Below are 20,495 nucleotides of genomic sequence, written 5' to 3' on the forward strand. Positions count from 1 at the left end.
TAGGCTTCATTTTAAATTTCTCGGGGTTCTGCTTCTATTGCTGCTTTGTTACTGAAGACATGAATGTTTGTTTGTGAAATTAATTGGATTTTTCCTGAGGCTGTTGGTAACAACTGATTAATTTTAATATTTTAATGAATACAGCTAACAACAATAAAAAAGCAAAGGAAATTGAAGCAATACTAAACTATTTAATTTCAATTTCATGTGAAGATCAGAAATACCAATTAGCTAATGCTTCCTGTGAAATTCTGTACCAACCTTCTCTTAGCATCACAGTTCAAACCTTCTAGACATACATCCCCTATAATTTCCAGTCAATAGTTTTGTTATCTGGGAATTCAACATTGTACTAGTTGGAAAAGGCAATTCTGTATGCTGATTATACCATAAGATGTGCAAAAGTAATTTAAAACAAGAAATAGACCGTAATCCAAAAAAATAAAAAATGTAATTAGCTTTATGACCAAAGTTAACACTAAACTTATCAGAACCACTAAGTCAGTTATGGTGAACCTCCTAGGACATATGTCAAGGTAACACACCATGACATCATGGATGACACACAAGCATTCGCCAATACTTGACAAAAACTGTTCTCAAAAGCACACCCTGTTCTTACACAATTTTTGGATGCCACCTGAGAATGGGATATGCTCTCACCTAGCCATCAGACTCTCTGGAGCTTGCACAAGAACAGTTTCATGCTTATGCAGTTTTCAGAGGCTGCAGAGGTCACAGGAGAACAATCTCTGAAGCTACTTCAAGAGCAAAGGTTTTTGTTAGGCCAGGGTTCAATCAACAGAAAAGAACATCACCTGAAGTTAAATGGCATGCAGCAGATCCTGGGGAATGCTGGACATGGGCAATCTCCCTGTTTCCTAAGGCCCACGTATCTTTGGGAACTGCACAAGGTGGCTTTTTAAAGTGGCAATGGTGATGCTAGGGATCAAGTTTCTGGTTTAAACTTTATGTTCACTTTAAGTATTTTCTGCATTAAATATTAACCATACTCCAATATTTCTTTACTTTATCACATGTCCACCATAAATGATAAAAAGTCCCTTATTTACATGTACATTTCCAACATTCATTTGAGATACCTTTATACATTCTAGATTACTTATCTGGTATTAAATACCAGCAATACATCATCGTATAAAAGTTTTCTTTTAATTTATAGTTTTGTGTGAATTTTAACCCTTTAGTCCACATATTCTCCCATTGTTCAAGCATCACATTATACCCAAAGTTCCTTGCCCACTGAATCATACAGTGTTTTACATATTCACTTTCCAAATTCAATTTCAATAATGTTTTGTAAACCTTAGCAATAATATGGTCATCATTACATAGTAAAATTTCCAATTCATTTTTAACATAGTGAAAACCATGACTCTTTTTATAGTTTGAGTTTTTCTTTTATTTGTAAGTATGTAAACCATGACTTTCTAATTCTAAACTTGAGGGTAGGGTCTCCAAAATTAAAAGATATTATTTTATCATATATCTACCAGTCTGGCTTCACCACCATTTCTTTTTTTTTAAAAAAAAGCTTCTTGGGGGGACAGCTAAATAGGCAACTTTGTAAAAACACACACCTTGTTTTATATTTATTCCAAACTCTTAATATGGTATATCTAATAAAATGATTGTTGAAATCAACTTTTAACTTTATCATTCCATAAGTAACCATACCATCCAAACCTTAATGGTACTAGGGATGAAGTTAAGTTTCTGGGCTCTAATTTAGGCCCAGCTTTGGCATTGCTGCTGACTGCCACTGCTCAAAGTGGCCTAGTTTTGTGTGTAGTTGTGGGGGAGATAGAGAATTGTTTCTCCTTTGTTCATTGGTGTGTATGTGTGCATGTGTGTGCGTGTGTGTGAGAGAGAGAGAGAGAAGAGAGAGAGAGAGAGAGCAGAGTCAGATTAGGCATTTTCCAAATGTTTGACACACCAAGCCCAAAAGGTTTGCCATCACTGTACTAGTTAGACCATATTAAGCAATCACCTCAGTTGATTTCAGTCATATTTCAGATGTCTTTATTGGTTTTTATTGGTTTATGTTGTTTTAAAATGTTTTAGTATTTTAATTGCATTATATTTTTGAACTATAAGCCACCCAAAGATATTGATTGAGATGGGGGGGAGCTATAAAAATTGAAATAATAAACAAACAAACAAACTCCATAGTAAGGCTTTTACTTTTACTTTTATTGAGAGGACAATAATAATCAAATCTTCCAATCTGATTGTACTGTACTTGGTCCTCCTTCTTATAGTTCAATTAATTAGGCAAGTGTCTGTCTGAGTCTCTCTTTCAGACATGATCTGGATATTTTAGATTAAAAAAATGTTTTATCCCTTGTTGCCTGCATACATCCTTCAAGGTAGTCTTCCTAAATTTCTAGAACTCTAAGCAGTCTGACCAAGCTAATAGATATACAGGTAGAGGATTGCAGCAAAGGTAAAATTGTCCAAAGGTAAAATTGCTACTGAACGGACAACAGTGAATTGAAAATAAATGTTCCTTATGCAACTAATTTTATCTTTTCCCAAACTTTACTTTGATGAATCCAGTTCTTCAGGGCCAAGGATGTTATACCTAAATTGCCCAAATTCAACAAAGCTTTCTTTAGGTACTTATTCAAGTTAAGCCCCTCTTTAAACAAAGGAATCCCTAACATTTTCCCTAACTGAACATTATTATCACTTGGATCTTCTGTACATCAGCATCATTTTCTTCAATCTCTGCTTTTACTGCCCAGAAAATTAAGGCCTAGAAATCCATAAAATGCTCTTCCTGTCCTCATTTCTTTTCTGTTTTTGTTATAATTCTTTGTAATGGTTTAAACTTGTTCAGATGAAATGACCTGGAATGATGTCTTCTAAATTATGAAAGATTTTAAAACTCACTGCAACTTAGGTGACATCTGAGAAATTTCTTTCCACCATGTTGCAATGAGTGATTCATCGGGATTAAAATGAAAGCACAAATTTAGAAAAGATTTACTACCTGTTACAACAATTCACATGTTCACTATCATCCAGTGTGAGAAACACTCTAATAATGGCTGTTTCACAACAGGTTTGTCCTATCAGTTAATCCATTTTATTATAATTGCTACAGGACAATGAATCTTGCTTAAATCTGAACCCAGGATTAAATCTGAACTACAACAAACCACATGTACAAATCCTTTGATAGATTTGTAGCCTGATTTGCACTAGAATAAGCCTGATTTGCTTAGAAATTCTTTGGTTTCAGATTGACTTGCTTAAAGCTAAAAATATATAAGATTGCTTGTTTTACTTTTTAGATAAGTATGATTTTGTTTAATATATTTGATGTTACATTCTCCAGTCAACTAAATTCTATTCCCCACCTTCTTATAACCACACACACACACACACACACACACACACCACATAAATTGAAGAGAAATCTGTTGAAATTTCTTTCCCCTGGTTCATTTCCAGAACCATAAGTACTGTACTTATGGGACACCTGGCCTAGAATTAATTCATTTTTGTTTATTCATATTTGTGTGCCTAAAAATGACCCACTGACATCTTTTAATTGTTCATTCATATTTGTTATATGTACAATCATATTAGTTATTTGGCTGGTAGATTGACTCAAATTATTCTGCTCCTCTTTGAATAAGTGACTGTTTTCCTCCTCAAAGCTTTCAAAACTACCATTTCATTTCTAGATCATTCAAAATCATTAATAGGATTTGTAAAAAAAAAAAAAATCAACCCATGCCTTGTATGAGAAATTCCTTTCTCAGAATGAGATCTCAGTGAATGTAATCTCTGCTAATCTCTGATGCTTTTGTTGACCCTGCATCTCTGCCCATCCCCTTTGTCTTATTAAAAAAAACGGCTGCATTTTCTTTCTCAAGACTTGCTCCAAAAATTATTCTTCATCGGAAGAAAAGAAAAAAAAAAGCTGTTCAACCAGATAGTTAAAGTGGAGAGGGGGAAAATGAATGTGCCCACAACAAGCAGCAGCAATAGCATTATAACTTCTTAAAGGACTGACTGCCTCTAGGTTTCTTTGAACGAAGGCCTATTGATTTCCAGAATGTGCATTTCCATCATGTCTGACAGCTGGAAGGGAGCTTTGATCAGCAAGGACTGATTGAGCTTACTAAAAGTTTGTAGTAATATAAACTTTGGGAGAGTGATGTTTTTTCTACACTTGTCTCTTCTACCAAATGTTATAACAAGTAATGAGAAATGACTAACCAAAATGTTATGCAAATCTGTTTTTCATCTTACAATCCTGCTATTCATGGCAATGTTGCTGTCTTTGGCCCTCGATGGCTTGCACTGTCTCAGACAGTGTGTAATCTGGGACTACACGAAGTCCTCCTGGACTCATGACTTATGTTTGAGGAGCAGCTGGCAGTCATGGCTAGGAGGGTCTTTGCTCAACTCCATGTTGTACATCAATACCCCTTCTGGGTCAAGAGACTCTTCTTTCGGTCACCCTTGCCCTGGTCATGTCTTGTGTTGATTACAGCAACGCGCTAATTGTAGCAGAAGTGTTATATGCACAACTTTAGCAATGCCCCCAAACTGCTTGTGCTACTGCATCCTGTACCAACTGTAGCTTCTGGGTACTCTTCACAGGTAGCCCCAGATAAAGTGGTTAAAGGTAATAACAACACTAATTCAAGGTGTTGTTTATCATGTTTAAGTCACTGCAATTCTGGGGTTCAACAAAAAGGAGTTTTGATGCTACACAGTGCTTTTGGTTGATGGATTGATTTTTTAAAATTCTAATAGGAATTTCAACTCTGTTTGGCATTCTATATTGAGCTACATGGCTTGTAGTATATAATCTCTTGGATAAATTGATATGTTGGCTGGAAGATTATAGAATTTAGAGGGCACCAGGTAGTTTCTTAATCAGGGCAGCACAGTTTGGGTTCTATCCTGAATAAATTGAATAAAGCAAAATAAAGCTTACTTTCATATGTGTGCTCTGGAAGCCTCCTGAAAGCCATGGGAAGTCTACTTAATATATGAAGAGCGGGAAACAATGTTTTATTTCAGCGTTGTTTGTTTTCATATGCACAGTTGTTTTCATTCACTATATTTCAATTAAATTATAATTATACATCTTCTTAAGCAGATCCCTTTCCTCCTCCTTCTTTAGCAAAGGATATTAGTTTTCTTGCGTGAAAAAAGTAAGACGCCAGCATGTTCCAAATAAATTACCACTCAGAACTGAAAGACAATTCCACCCCTGTAATATACCATCACAAAGAAATGCCATGGATAAAGCTGAAAGGAATATACCCCTACAATACCTATGCAAGCAGATGAGACAGATTCTTAATGAACTCTGGAACGGGGTGGAGCTGAAACAATTCAAAAATTAAATAGATTTCTGTTAGCTTCTGGCAGATAACGATTGCATAAAGGGTGAAAGAGAAAAAAAAAAGACAACCTCCGCTGGCCTTTTCCTTTTGGAAATGACGTGCGTGCTGGGGAGTTAAAACTCAGTGTTGGTAATAATGATTATCCTAACCAGTCTGTGGCTTACAAAGGGAATGTCCAAGTGCCACAGCAGCAGACACTCCATTATTTTGTTGTGAAGGAAAAGCTGGTTTTAGCAGATAACTGACAGAAAGCTTGAAGCACTGCATTTGCGACAACAAAAAGTCTAGACAAAGGGAAGCACTGCCCTGTGCCAATTTAAACATAATGTGAACATAGCCATGTGGACACACCACATGGAAGTTATTAATCTTTTTTTCCCTTTCCCCAATTCTTTTGCTGGCATGGGGCTTCCTCTCCTTTGAAAATTAATGGAGAAATTGTCTAGGAGAGCTCTGTGTACATATCAGGTCTTCCAGGTGTTCAATAAATTTAATAGACTGAGGTGCCTTGTGTACTTCCATGCAAGCCAGCTGAAAAATCATCTGGGAAGGTTCAAGATCCGGCATGAAGGGCTTCAAATACCATGCAGGATAAGAGAAGTGTACAGGTAGTCCTCAACTTACGTGCACGACTGAGGCCAAAACTTCTGTTGCTAAACAAGACAGTCATTAAGTGTATTTTGCCCCATTTTATGCCCTTACTTGTCACAGTTGTTAAGTGAATCGCTGCAGTTCTTAAGTTAGTAAGGCAGTTGTTAAGTGAATCTGGCTTCCCCATTGACTTTGCTTATCAGAAGGTTGCAAAAGACCATCATGTGACCCAGTGATACTGAAGCTGTCATAAATTCATGCCAGCTGGCAAGCGTCCAAATTTTGATCACGTGACCATGGGGATACTGCAATGGTCATCAGCATGAAAAACAGTGCTAATTCACTTTTTCAGTGCTGTTGTAATTTTGAACGGTCACTAAATGAATTTTAAAGGTCATTTAGTGACCGTTAAAATTGTAATTTACAAGAACTACCTGTAAATTAAACTTTTCTTGCTGCAACTAACATGAGCCATTATTTATTTTCTGCCTAGCAACAGCCATCACCACAAGCTATAGAATTTCACAACTTTAAATTCAACAGTATTTGGAAGAATTGGTCATCTCAGGAAGCCAAAGAAGCCCTAGAATCTTCTAGGCTAGGCATTGTTATTTATTTCTTCTTGCGGTTGTTAGTTCATGTTTTCCTCACTTCGCTTCTCTCACCCACCTCTTCCTTTCTCATCAGTTGTCATCAGCACACTTGTCAAAATATCCAGAAATGCCTGAACATCCAACATCACAATAATAGCAAATGATTCAAATTAAATCTTATTTGCAAAAAAAGTGTAATTTACATAATTTGTTCCCAGCACAGAAATTAGGCCTATTTTCTATGCAATTTGGATTCTTTTTTAGCATAGAAAATTCTTTACCCTGAGATCATGGATAAAGAAAAAAGAGAGCATTTCTTAGGTCTTCTTTCTAAATAAGAGTTTACTGCAGCTGAGGAGACTTGGGATGAAATTGACTTTTGTTACCGGTAAACAATCGGTATGAGTAAATGTTTGACATAGGAAAAATATAAACTGGTACATTATGTTATGTACTGGGCTCTTGAGGAATACCACGTGGGTTGCTGGAGCAGCTAATGGCTCTCCAGCAACCCAGACTACAAGTCTCCTGTGCTGCAATTGGCTATCTCCAGGTGGCAATGGTTGATTCAAACCTATTGGCTGCCGCCTAGGGGCTAGACTATATATTGCGGCTAGTTGCAGCCATTTCCTCAGTACAGTTCCTGCACAAAATAAAGGATGAGTTACCCTGTACTCAGTTCCGCGTCTTCACTCCTGCACCAAAGAACCCGCTATTTAGCACATTGTTTATATAAATGGTATGATTTGTCCTATTAGATGTTTATTGGCACCAGATCAGCTACTTATTGTAAATGAAATAATTTCTGGTAGACCTCTGCCTCTGATAAAAGTAAAGGTTTCACAACTGCCTACAAAATCTCAGCATACTTGACTTTTTTTTTCCTGCCTCTTACTTTTGTAGAATATCCATCTTGTTCTATAAAACTTCAGCTAGATTTTTTCTCTCTCTCTCTAGAAACATGTTCTTTTAATTAGAAAGTGAAAAAAGGGAGGCAATTAAGATAACCGAAATGACAGGGTTTGGACAGAAGCATCCTTTATTTTGGTTTATGTCCATTGTGAACCCTTAGATGCAGATGACCTTTTCTCATCCTGTTATGCTCATCCTTCCTGAGATGTAAAATGGAGAGTAAGAATGCCCCACAAGGCAAAAACAAGAAATAATGATTACCTGAAAAGAAGAGGGACATTATGAGCCGGATCCAGTGCATCCTGAAAAGTCTAGGTGAATATCAAATGCATTGCAGACAAACACAATTTCATTTCTAGCTTCTGGGCCATAGGTCACATGTCATTTTCAGTCCGGCTGTCATTTTGAGATGTGGCAAAGTACCCACCCTAATTCAGATAATCAGCAATCTGCAGAATATGCCACTGTGCCTTTATATATATATTATTATCATTTCAGAACTGATGTTTATGGCAGAAATAAGCTACAGATAAAACAAGCATGAGTAGGCCTTTTTGCATCCAGGCCAAAACATTTTAATTTTTTCCAGGACATTAACTGGGTAATTTAAGTTAAATGGTTAACCCTGTCAAAAATAAACATACTAATTACTGCAGAAGAATGACATACAAAGACACTACAAAGCTTTGCAACTATGCAATTTAATAATTCTGAATAATACTGAGGGGGAAAAGAACACACAGAGCTAGTCTCTTAGCTAGTTCAACTTACTCACACTCTTATGTGCCAGCTATTTTGGCTGGAGAACTTTCAGATTCAGGCTAAGCCCCTGGCCTCCCTGTTACCAGATTTACCTTTTCCTAGCCAAGGAGAATCACTGAATTTCTTTGCAAATTTTCATGTTCAGCATAAGGTCATTCCATCCAGTAATAATCATTGTGCTAGAAGTCTACCATTAGAACAGACCAAGACTGTTCTAAGAGTGATTATTTAAAATATTAGTAGAAAAAATGAGATCCAGTACAGAAAATAAAACATGGATATTAAAAAAGATTTGGAAAAAAAGTAAGAATGTATAACTGGAAAATACATCGATAGGGGGAAATGATGGCCCACGAAGCTGCATTTGGAAGATAGAAAAGATAACATTTGTCTGTTGATATGTAGGAAACACGTAATACATGGAATTATTCACTTGAATGTTGATAAGGTCATGGAAAACCAAAAATAATGGCTTAAAAGGGATACAGTATAGTGCTTTGCTTGTCTAAAGCTGTCAGCTTATGAAACAACTATAAAAACAATATGCCACTTAAACATGCATTTCAGATTGGGTACTAAAATAAGGGAAGAAAGAAAGTGGAAAAATAAAATCATTGTTCCAATACAGATTTTGGAAATAACCCAGAGGACACCTTCAGCTTCCTTTTGTCATCCATCTAGAACTGGATTATCAAACTGAGATCATGCAAAAACTGAGAGTAATGTACATTTAATTCAAACAGCAATCAGGCAGAGTTTAATGATTTGATCAGATAAAAATCCAACATTTTTTCAGGTATTAGATTTTCTACAGAAAATAATTAAATTGAAAAGTAATCTACGATATTAAACAATAGCCTGCAATAGTAAAAATTTGCAACAAAGAAATGTTAAAAAATACAAGTGTTGTAAGTCCATTCTGGTGGACTCAGCTGTTTCATGTATTGCTGATTTAAAAGCATAGCTTTCAAATAACATGAGAAGGTTCAGGAAGAAAAATGTACTACAATTGATATCTTCTATTGAAATATATTACAATTGATCGGTGCAAAGTCTCAGATCTACTTTGGATGTAGGATCAAACAAGACTCAGTGACAACAGGGTTATTTTATAATGATTTTGCTTCTGTGATCTTTGTTCTTGCATTGTGCATCATGACTGCACAAGCTAAAACAAAAAAGCAACAATAGGAAAGATTCACTTGCCAGAAAGAAAAGGCTTTAATCCTTTTATTTCCTCTCAAATAATTGCACATGTCAATTAGGTCTGGCTGAAATGCAAGTTCCTGACTGCTCACACCAAAAAGAAGTTAAACTTTATTAAGTTTAGAGAATTTAGGGCTAACTTGTCGTTCAATATATATTCTGATTTTAGCCTCCTCTGTTTACTACAGTTCCTGTTTTGCAGAGCTTGATGATGGATTAATAGCTTAAATTAAAATGGATTGTCATAAAATATCTTAAAAACAAAAATCAGTTTTAGTTGTGATGGCAAGTCACAACACTTGCAGCAGGGCCTTTTGGATTATTATTATCTGTTCACAACAATGTGAAGTCATAGCTGCCAGTTATTCCCACGAACCTAGGATGTCATATTGTATTAGTATAGTTAGTACATATGTGGATCCAAGCACAGTGTGGTCTTATTATTATGGTTGATCACACAGTCAGCCAGATGTTTAAACTGGATCTGATATTTTTATTCATCCAGGAGTCCTTTCCAAGGACTGCAGGCAAATGTTGTTTAATAACATTAACGCTATTGACACAGGATGTAAGCTATTGCTAGTAAAGCTTCCTTTTGAAATTGACTGATAGTGAATTCTTAAATGCTGATGGTGTTCACGTGGTGCTCCAGATGTTTTGGGGTTACATCCAAGGTACCTATTATTATTGGTAACATCTTTGCTTTCTTTTGCTACAGTCATTCTGTTACTGTTGGCACGTCTTTATTTTTTTATGATTTTCTCCATTTATTTTTCTTCTATTTTGCTGTGTCCTGATATTGCAATGTCCACTATCCAGCTTTTTTGTCTTTCTTATCTGTGTCATTAAAACTGGAGTGTAATGTGGCAGGTGCTTGACTGTTTGAATTCTAAAGTCCCAGAGCAATTTAGATTCTTCATTTTCTAATACTTTGTCAATTTTGTGGTCCCACCAGTTCTTGCCTACAGGCACCTGGTACTTTTTTCAGATCTTCTAATGCACCATTGTTGCTACTTCACTATGCCGTTTGTAGTCAGTCTGTGCGATCTGCTTACAGTAACTAACTAGATAGTCCACTGTTCAGTTTCTTTGCACAAGGTGGCATTTGCTGTCTGTTGCTGGTTTCTCAGTTCTGGCTTTGTATGCATTTATTCATAAGGCTTGGTCTTGTGCAGTCAGAATTAGCCCTTCTGTCTCTTTAACTTTGCTGCACTTAAACATTGCTAGATCTTTTTGTTATCTACTTTGCCTGCTAGTTACTTTTATGTACTGGCAGTGTAATACTTTGACTTGCCATGCCTCTTTTCTATTCTTCATTTAGTCTCTATTACAGGCCAGTCTGGTCTCTTTGGTATTTAGTATGGTGAATTCAGGACAGTTTGGTGGACTAAATTCAGTAAATCTTCTTCTCTGTCCTTCATATGTTTTCCAATGCCTTTTCTTCTTCAACTGATGTACTTGCAACATTCCACACCCATCCATTTTCCTTGGTAAATAGAATGTTGACCTCACTGCATGGATGAAGGTCATGACTCATAGTCATTATTTTTCTGGTTTTCCTATACAGGGCTTTTAGATCTGCTTGAGTCCAGTCCAGTAGTTAGCTCTGTATCTAATGACTGGAATTGCTCAGGTGTTAATTGCCTTGATACTATTGCCTCCACTGAGTTGGATTTTAAGATCTTCTTCACTCTCGTGATATATTCACTACTAACCTTCTCTTGAGGTCAGTATGCTTGATATTGTCAGACTCGAGAATGCCCAGGCATTTATAATGATGTTCTTCATCCAGAGTTTTGAAGTTATTTCTCTAGGACATCTTGATTCCTTCAGTTTTCACTATTTTTTCCATGTTAATGGTAAGAATAGCCCATTTGTCTAGTCCAAATTTCATTGTAATATCTTGGCTGTATATTCAGACAGTGATAAACAGGGATCTATTTTTCCCATATAGCTTCAGATTGCCTATATCAAGAAGATGGGAATAGCCTGTTTTTGATGTTTGATAGCTATGGCCTGACTTATTCAGTATTTTGACAGAAGAATCAGTGCAATGATCAACAATAGTGAGTCTCCTTGAAAGATTCCTTTCTTGATATTAACCTCTTGATATTAACCTTTATATATTGCCACTGACCACTAACTGTTTTTCCATGGTGTGATTAGTCTTTGCCCAAAGCTTCTGTTGTTTCTACTTATTCCTGTTAATTCCAGGTACTTGATTATCCAGTTGTGTGGTGGGGAATCATTCCCCATCTTGTTTATTTACAGACTGCTCCTTGTCACTTCAAATGTTTCAGTGAGTTTAGACTGCCTCGCATAATTTAGGTAGTAACTTCTCTTTCAGTTAAAACTACTTAAAGGCTGCTTCTGCTATAACAGATCCTGTGACAATGTCTGCTGTTTATTTGCAACAGCAGGAACTATAACATCTGGGATTCATCATGTCTTCCACTTCTGGTAATCTACTTGGTCAGCAGTAAATACAATTAATGTCAGATGTACATACAGGAAAATTTCAACGGATATGAATACATTGCAGTGCTCTGGCCTTCACCACAGGTGAATTTCTCTGTTCCAGGAATGGAAATCCTGCAAAGGTAAGTGCTTCTAAAGACAAGGCATTTGTGTGTGACTGACATTACAGTGATCATTCTTCATCCACATACACACCCTGCCATCCCCAGTGATGGAAGTACATGGATTTACATGCCCAAAGTCTACAATCTGGCAATGGCAGGTCATGAGTTGAGAAAAAAACCTAAGAACCTGGTTTCCCTCACATTAGAGAAGTAAGTTTTAGATTTCCCTCTGTATCACCTTTGGCTTGAATATTGATTCATCAATTTTTATTTGGCCATAGACTAGCAAATGAAACATGAAAATTGCAATTAATATAGATAAAAAGGAAAAAAGTTCTAAAATATCCAAGAAAGATTTGAAAAGACTCTACACTAAACTATACAAACTGTGGGACTATACAAACTGTAAAACATGTAAACCAGGTTCAAATAAAATACCTTCAAATAAAACAACTTCAAATTAAACAAATCAGGATGACCAGTATGTTTAGTAAACAATAGAGATAATAATTCCTGGTGAGCATCTGACTAGAGGGGACAATACAAAATAATGTGTCCAATCATTCCATGCAGCAAAGTACTTGGAAAATTGATCTGGATTTAATTTTTTAAAGAGAAAGGAATGACCTGTACAGGCCCAACTGAATTCCAAAAAAGGAGCTGGGTTCAGATTTTAGCCAAAAAGATTTCAAGTGCTGTAAGTATATGCTGGGCTCCTTTGGAGAAGTTGAAGGTTTATAAAGATGATGCTGGGTTTTGTACATTTAAAGTAACATAATCAGCATTATTTTTACCATTGCTTGTAGCATAGAAAACAATTCCCAGATATTTAAAGGTCTTGACTTGCTGTATTAAATGATTAGGTATTTAGCCTCCAGGTATGTGCCTTAGGGTGCTTATCAAAAACCATGACCTTGGTTTAGGAGATATTAAATTTTAGTTATTCTTCTTGACAGTGCTAAGCAAATATTCCGGCGCAATCTCAAAACATTCTTTTTTGAACAAGCTGGCCTGGTCTGACGGGATGGGGTTGGGTTTTTAAAACTAGTTTTAACTTTAATATGTATTGATTTTATGGGCATGATGTTTAATGGCTTTTTAATTTTTGTATTCGATTTTTATTGTGTATTGCCCTGTTCACCGCCCTGAGTCCTTCGGGAGAAGGGCGGTATAGAAATCAAATTATTAAATTAAAAAAATTATTAAATATATGAAGGGCCAGTCTCAATCTAATCTGTCTCTAAAAAAATAATACAACATCATCTGCAAACAAAAGAACAGAAATATGCCCATTTCCTAATTTTGGCAGATGAAGAGATGGATTATTTAATTTGACTATATGGGAGTTCATGTATAGATTAAAAAGAAAGGGAGCTAAATATACTCTTGTCTTACTTCCCACTTGAGAGGAATTTCCTTGGTGCACTGTCCTTGCACATTACATCACACCTTCCTCTGGAAATTTTCATATAATTTATGTATAAGAACAAGCAATCTTTTATCAATTGAGGAAGAGTTCAGTTTCTCCCAGAGCTTGGATCTATAGATGAGATCAAAAGCACATATAAGACCCATAAATACTGTATAGCATGATGAATGAGTTCTGGAGGAATATTTCTTGAGTAGTTGTTGAAGTAGTTGTTAAAGTAAGATTCTACATTTAGGCAAGAAAAACCAAATGCACAGGTACAGTATAGGTGGTACCTGGCTCAATAGTAGTAACTGTGAGAGGGATCTTGGAGTCCCACTGGACAATCACTTAAATATGAGCCAGCAGTGTGCTGCAGCTGCCAAAAAAGCCAACATAGTGCTAGGCTGCATTAACAGAGGGATAGAAGCAAGATCATGTGAAGTGTTAATACAGGTATGTCAAACTGCCGGCCCGCAGGCCAGATGCATCATGCCGAAACCGCGCCTACCCCATTGCCAGCAATGGAGGAAAAGTCATGATACGTCATGCGATGTCACGTGACATCACGAGTTTGACATGCCTGTGTTAATACCACTTTATAATACCTTGGTAAGGCCACACTTGGAATACTGCATCCAGTTTTGGTCATCATGATGTAAAAAAGATGTTGAGACTCTAGAAAGAGTACAGAGAAGAGCAACAAAGATGATTAGAAGATTGGAGGCCAAAACATATAAAGAACAGTTGCTGGAATTGGGTATGTCTAGTTTAATGAAGAGAAGGACTAGGGGTGACATGATAGCAGTGTTTCAATATCTCAGGGATTGTCACAAAGAAGAGGGAGTCAAGCTATTCTCCAAAGTACCCAAAGGCAGGACAAGAAGCAACGGATGGAAACTAACCAAGGAGAGAAGCAACCTAGAACTAAGGAGAAATTTCCTGACAGTTAGGACAATGAATCAGTGGAACAACCTGCCTCCAGAAGTTGTGAATGCTTCAACACTGGAAGTTTTAAAGAAGAGACTGGACAGCCATTTGTCTGAAATTGTATAGTTTCCTGCCTGATGATCTCCAAGTTTCATTCCAACTTTGTCATTGTTATTGTTATTATGAGTTAAAGTGCAGTCAATAATTGAATGGTCTTCTCTGAAGCTTATTGTGCAAGTGTCTTTCATATAATTTACTAACCATACTGAGAAGGCTAATGGGGCAATACCTGATAGGTAAATTTCTACCTTTGGTTTGAATATATATTCAGGTATGTTTGCTTCCTGCCATTCCATTCTTTCTTTTTTGGAGGACCCTGAAAAGGGTAGAAAATCGCCCTGGAGGGGCAACTACCAAGAGGAGGCCTTCCCTGTGATTGCGGAAGGGCATCAGCCCTCTGCTTGAACCCAGGACAACTCTTTTGGCCTGAAGAAGAAGAGACCGGCCATAAAGATGGCCGATCATTAAGCCACTCCCTGCCGAAAGCCAAAAGCACTACCTAGCACTAAGAAGCAATCTGGAGGACCTGGGTGAGACTTTACCTTTCTTACTCCCTTAACTATTTTCCTGTGGGACTTTCCTGAAAATTTCTTTCCCCACTTTTCGAAAAATGGTGAATATCTACTCTGGGAACAAATCTTAAAGCCTTAAAGAAATTCAAGTAATTCAGCAAAGAAATTAAGTAATTTTATCTGTATTTACTAAAAAGCTCCTATTTTTTGGTGCGGATCTACTACCGTATTTCCTCTCTAAGCTGTGAATTAAAGAAAAAAACTTGGACTAATGCTACAAAAGTTTTATATTAATTTGGGGGAAAAAAGAAAAATTTTACATTGCATTTTATGTGCTATTGATGACATCTTGTGGCAAAACTTGGTACAGCAAGTAAATTTTTCTCCTGTTGTGAGAGCTGACTTAAATAACAGAGCTGTCCTTGACATTACTTTTAAAGATAAGTGTGGGAACACCTGGCACTGAAAACAACTCTTTTGGAGGTGGATAATCTTTGACTATTATTAAAATAGCCTCCATGGAAGATTTAGCTGCAAACAACAACGAAATGGATGAATATATCCCACCACTTGATTATAAACTGATACTGGACATGATTTTGGCAATGACAGAGCAAATTAAAGCCAAACTGCAAGAAAAATCTGACAACTTAAAGCCACCAAATCAAATTCTGACCTTAAATGAGGGAATAATAATCCAAGAGAAAATAGAAGAAGTGGAAACTAACACTAAAATAGGAGATTTCAAAGAACAACAAATGCAACCTACAGAAAATCTTAAAGTCCAAACTTCAATGTTAACTACAAAACTTATAACTCAAAAAGCAATAGCACCTGAAGAAAGCAATATTAAGAGTGAAGACATTAAAGGCTTTCAAATATACTTTATTGAGAATTCAACTAATCAAATGACAACCATCACACCAGCTACTACTTTCTACCTAATCCAGATGGAATTGGAAGAAGAAAGAGATGTGCTTGATTTAATTGACAACTATATTACATCAATCATCAAAAACTGAATTATTAAAGCAAAACTTACAAAGGGGACACTTTCTTTGCAAAACTGACATTTGGATACTCTCCCTGGATTCAAATAAGGAGTATAGGAAGAAAGGGAGATACATTTGAGAATTTAAAGATGCCAAAAGGGAAGCCTGATTGGCACAAAAGGAAGGCAAGAGTTAGATTTAAAAAACTGAACTTGTTTCTTTTTTGGGATTCCTAAAGATAGAGTATAAAAATACCTTTCAATGGATTAAGGGGAATCTCTAAAAAATATAACTGATTTTACATTTAGGTTTTAGATCTGTAAGGGAAAGCAAAAGTAAGCTTTTAGAATATAATTCTGAATTATATTATAGAATTTGGAATGATATATCAAAAGATAGTATTTTAACAATTGATGTACAGTTAAGACAACTTATAGAATATATTAGTTGTTACTTTTGAACTATATTATAGAATCTAGAATTTTATATACAAAAGATAGTATTTTAATAATTGTTGAACGATTAAGACAAAAAATATCTTTCTTATAATTGGTGATTTGTTAAGATGTTGAATAGTTGAACGGTTAAGACAAAAAATATCTTTCTTATAATTGGTGATTTGTTAAGATGAAAACTAGATTTTAATGGTAAAACATAAGAATGTTTTGTAATGAACAATGTAAGTTTTGTAGGCAAGAGAGTTGAAATAGGGAATTGTGGGTTACCCAAAAATTAACCTTTCTTTTGTACATTATAGGTTATTCTAAAATATTCTATTGCAATTAGATAAAGTTTAAAAACAGGATATTGATATGTATTAGTGAAAATATATTGAAAATTTTGGTAATTGACTAGGTTACAACTAGAAATGTATTAACTTGACTATTTTGACTATGTGATAATTAAGGGAATCAGAGAGGGAATCCCTGTTGATGCAACCTGAACTATTTACAACTTGTTGTTTGTTATTTTGACTAACCAACCACCGTATTGCTTCACAAATACATGTATATGTAAATATTAAAAAATCAATAAAACCTGTATAAAACAAGAAATTTGGGATTTCATTTCTTATAAATATTAATCCTTTTTGCAAACTGTGTAAGGCAGCACTAATGTTGAATTATTAAATTGTAAGAAGACCCTTTTAATAAAATAACTTAATCTTTCAGTGAAAAATTCAATTTTTCAACTAAATGCTGGTTATCATAGGAAGGAGGTCAAATGTTTTCCCCTTATGCAAATCCATTTTGTTAAATGTATTTCTTAAATAGTCTGAAGAATTGCTGCTATCAGTGATAATTTCTAAAATAACTTCTTTTGATCAACTATTTTTGCCATGAATTACATAGAGAAATTATATTGCTCTCAGAGTTAGTGGGAGCAGGTCTTACCCAAAACTAATCCAATCCCAAGGAATTTTGATGGTTCAGGTGAAAAACAATATAGCATCTCAATCATTTACCAAAATCTTGCCGGGTACCAGAATGATACCTCATATCTCTTTGTATACTTTTGTACACTTTGTATACTTTTTAAAACCCAGTTGTGAGCCAAATATTAATAGTATAGGCATCCAGCCCATACCTAATTGGTCTGTTAATCTCACATCATGGGACTTCTCCTTAATAGCCTTGATGATGTTAAAATACAATATGCTCACAGCATTTCCAGAATTTAAGGAAGATACACAGTTTAAAAAATAGTCCAGCAAAACATGATTTTAATACAAAAGATCAATAAGATTCAGCTAATAAGACTTGTTCTTGACAAATAAATTTTAAATTATAATAGTAATCAATTTGTTATATTTAACAACTTTCATATCAGTTGCTTGACAATCTGCCCTAGTACTTTTTCAAGAATTTATGTCAGATTGACTATTGTTGTGTGGGTCCTTCTTTTCCTTGAAGAAAGGGACTACTCATACTTTCCTCCTGTCATCTTGTACTTCTCATATCCTCCAACATACTTCAAAGATAATGGATTGCTCCTTTCTTTCAGTACCTACATGCAATCTACAAGCACTCAAAATATGAATACATTCAAGATAATATTTGTTACAAGCTTGAGCTGGAATTTGGCTCTTTCAGTTAGCTCTTCACAATTGCACAGTGAGACATACACCATCTTCTCAGAATAGATTGAGCCAAAATTGGAGCTGAATAGTTCTGGCTTTTGTTGTTGTCACCCTTTTGCCATCTTCGCTGATCAGCTGATATCATCTTTCCTTCCTTTTGATTTTATTTTGAAGAGGCTCTTTTACTGTCTATAGTATACGTCCTTCATCTCAGTCTGATCTTTTGCCATCTTGTCATCATCCACAATTCTGGGCTCCTTACTGTACCCTTCTTTGATGACTTGTTCCTCTTTCCACGTCCTATTCGTATCTTTTATGTTCAGTTTTTTTTGCTAAGCTTTTTAGGCAGGCATATTTGGCTTTTTTTTTTATTGAAAAGTTTTACAATACAGTTTTCCTTTAAAGAACCCCCCCTTCCCCCACCCTCCTCCCCCCCTACCTCCCCCCTACCTCCCCCCCTCCCCCCCTCCCTCCTGGCCCCCCTACCTCCCCCCCTCCCCCCCTCCCCCCGACTTCCCAGAGCTAAATACAAGGTATATATATATAAAAAAGCAATCATAAACAACCATATACTAGCAATTACAAGTTCTAAAATCCATTACTCTCTAGCTTGTATAGGATAAAACAAGCCTTAGCAATATTAAATATATATAAGAAACTAAAATAGAGAAAAGAAAAAAACAAAGCGAAGGAAGACTTATTCGAATGCTACGTAAAACTTCTTAACCCTATACTTGTTCTGGATAAACTCAATCCATTTTCTCCATTCCATAATATAATGTTCTTGCGAATGATCTTTCAAATAGGCCGAAATCTTTGCCATCTCTGCCAGGTCGGAAACCTTTAAAATCCACTCTTGTATAGTCGGCAGTTCCTCTTTCTTCCAATATTGACCTATCAAAAGTCTTGCTGCCGTAACTAAGTTCAACATCAACTTGGAGTCCACAACTGTAGCGTCGACAATTATTCCCAACAAAAAAAATTGTGGGCAAAACTTTATCCTCCGTTTAAAAACCTTCTGCATATTCCACCAGACTTTTATCCAAAAAGCCTTAACCTTTTTACAAGTCCACCATATGTGAAAATATGTTGCATCTTCATCACCGCACCTCCAACATTTAGGCTGATAATTCGGATACATACTTGCAAGCTTTTTAGGATCTAAATGCCATCTATAAAACATTTTGTAAAAATTCTCTCTTAAATTTTGAGCTTGTGTAAATTTTACATTCCTCACCCAAATCTTTTCCCAGGTGTCCATTGTAATAACTTCCTGAATGTTTTGGGCCCATTTTATCATGCAGTCCTTAACCAGCTCTGTTTCTGAATCGATCTCTATCAATGCAAGATATATCCGTTTAATATGTGCTGGTCCCTGATTTCTAATTTGCTTTATCAAATTTTCATCAGTCATTACAAATCCATTTTTCTGGTCTTCTTTCCACCTGGCCCGTAACTGAATATATTGAAACCAAGTTTGAACAACCTTCTCTTCTCGCAAGAAATTATATGATTTCAGGCACCAAACATTCCTTTCCAAACTTAAAATTTCCTTGTAAGTAGTCTCATCGTGTTTGAAGCCAGCATGTATATTTTCTATTGCGTGTTTTGGAATTGCCCACAATGGTATCTTGCTGCTTAACTTGTATCTGTACTTCTTCCAAACTCTCAGCAGTGCCTGTCTTAAAATATGCATCCTAAACACAGAATCTACCTTCTTATCATACAACAAATATGCATGCCAGCCAAACAACAAATCATGGCCCTCAAGATTTAATAACCTCGGTTGCGTCAAATTAATCCAATCGCTTATTCCTACTAATGCAGCAGCTTCATAATATAATTTAAGATTAGGCAATTTAAGGCCACCTCTCTCACGAGTATCCTGCATAATCTTAAGTTTAACTCGTGGCTTTTTCCCTGCCCAGACAAATTTATTGATACCACGCTGCCATTCCTCCAAATTAGAATCTTTCTTAAGAATCGGTATCATTTGAAATAAGAATAAAAATTTGGGCAGGACATTCATTTTCACTGCTGCAATCCGTCCCAACAAAGACAATTGCAATTTTTCCCAACTCTCCAATTCTTTTTGAATTTTCCCCCATAGTTTTTCATAATTATTTTTATATAGCTTTGTATTAGAGGGCGACAAAGTCACCCCCAAATATTTAACCCTTTTAACAATCTCGAATCCAGTTAATCCTTCTAAGAGAGCCTTCTGTGAAACTGTCATATTTCTGGCCAAAATTTTAGTTTTCTGTATGTTTACTTTAAATCCAGAAACCTTCCCATATTGTGTTATTATCTCCATCAGGTCCACAACAGAGTTCTCTGGCTGGGTCACTGTAACAACCAGATCATCTGCAAATGCTCTCAATCTATAGTCCTGATCTCCGACTTGTATCCCCTTAATTTTATCCGAATTCCGAATCTTAACCAATACAGTAATATCTCTAATGTTAACACAA

Source organism: Vipera ursinii, assembly GCF_947247035.1.
Source record: "Vipera ursinii genome assembly, chromosome: 2".
Lineage (NCBI taxonomy): Eukaryota > Metazoa > Chordata > Lepidosauria > Squamata > Viperidae > Vipera > Vipera ursinii.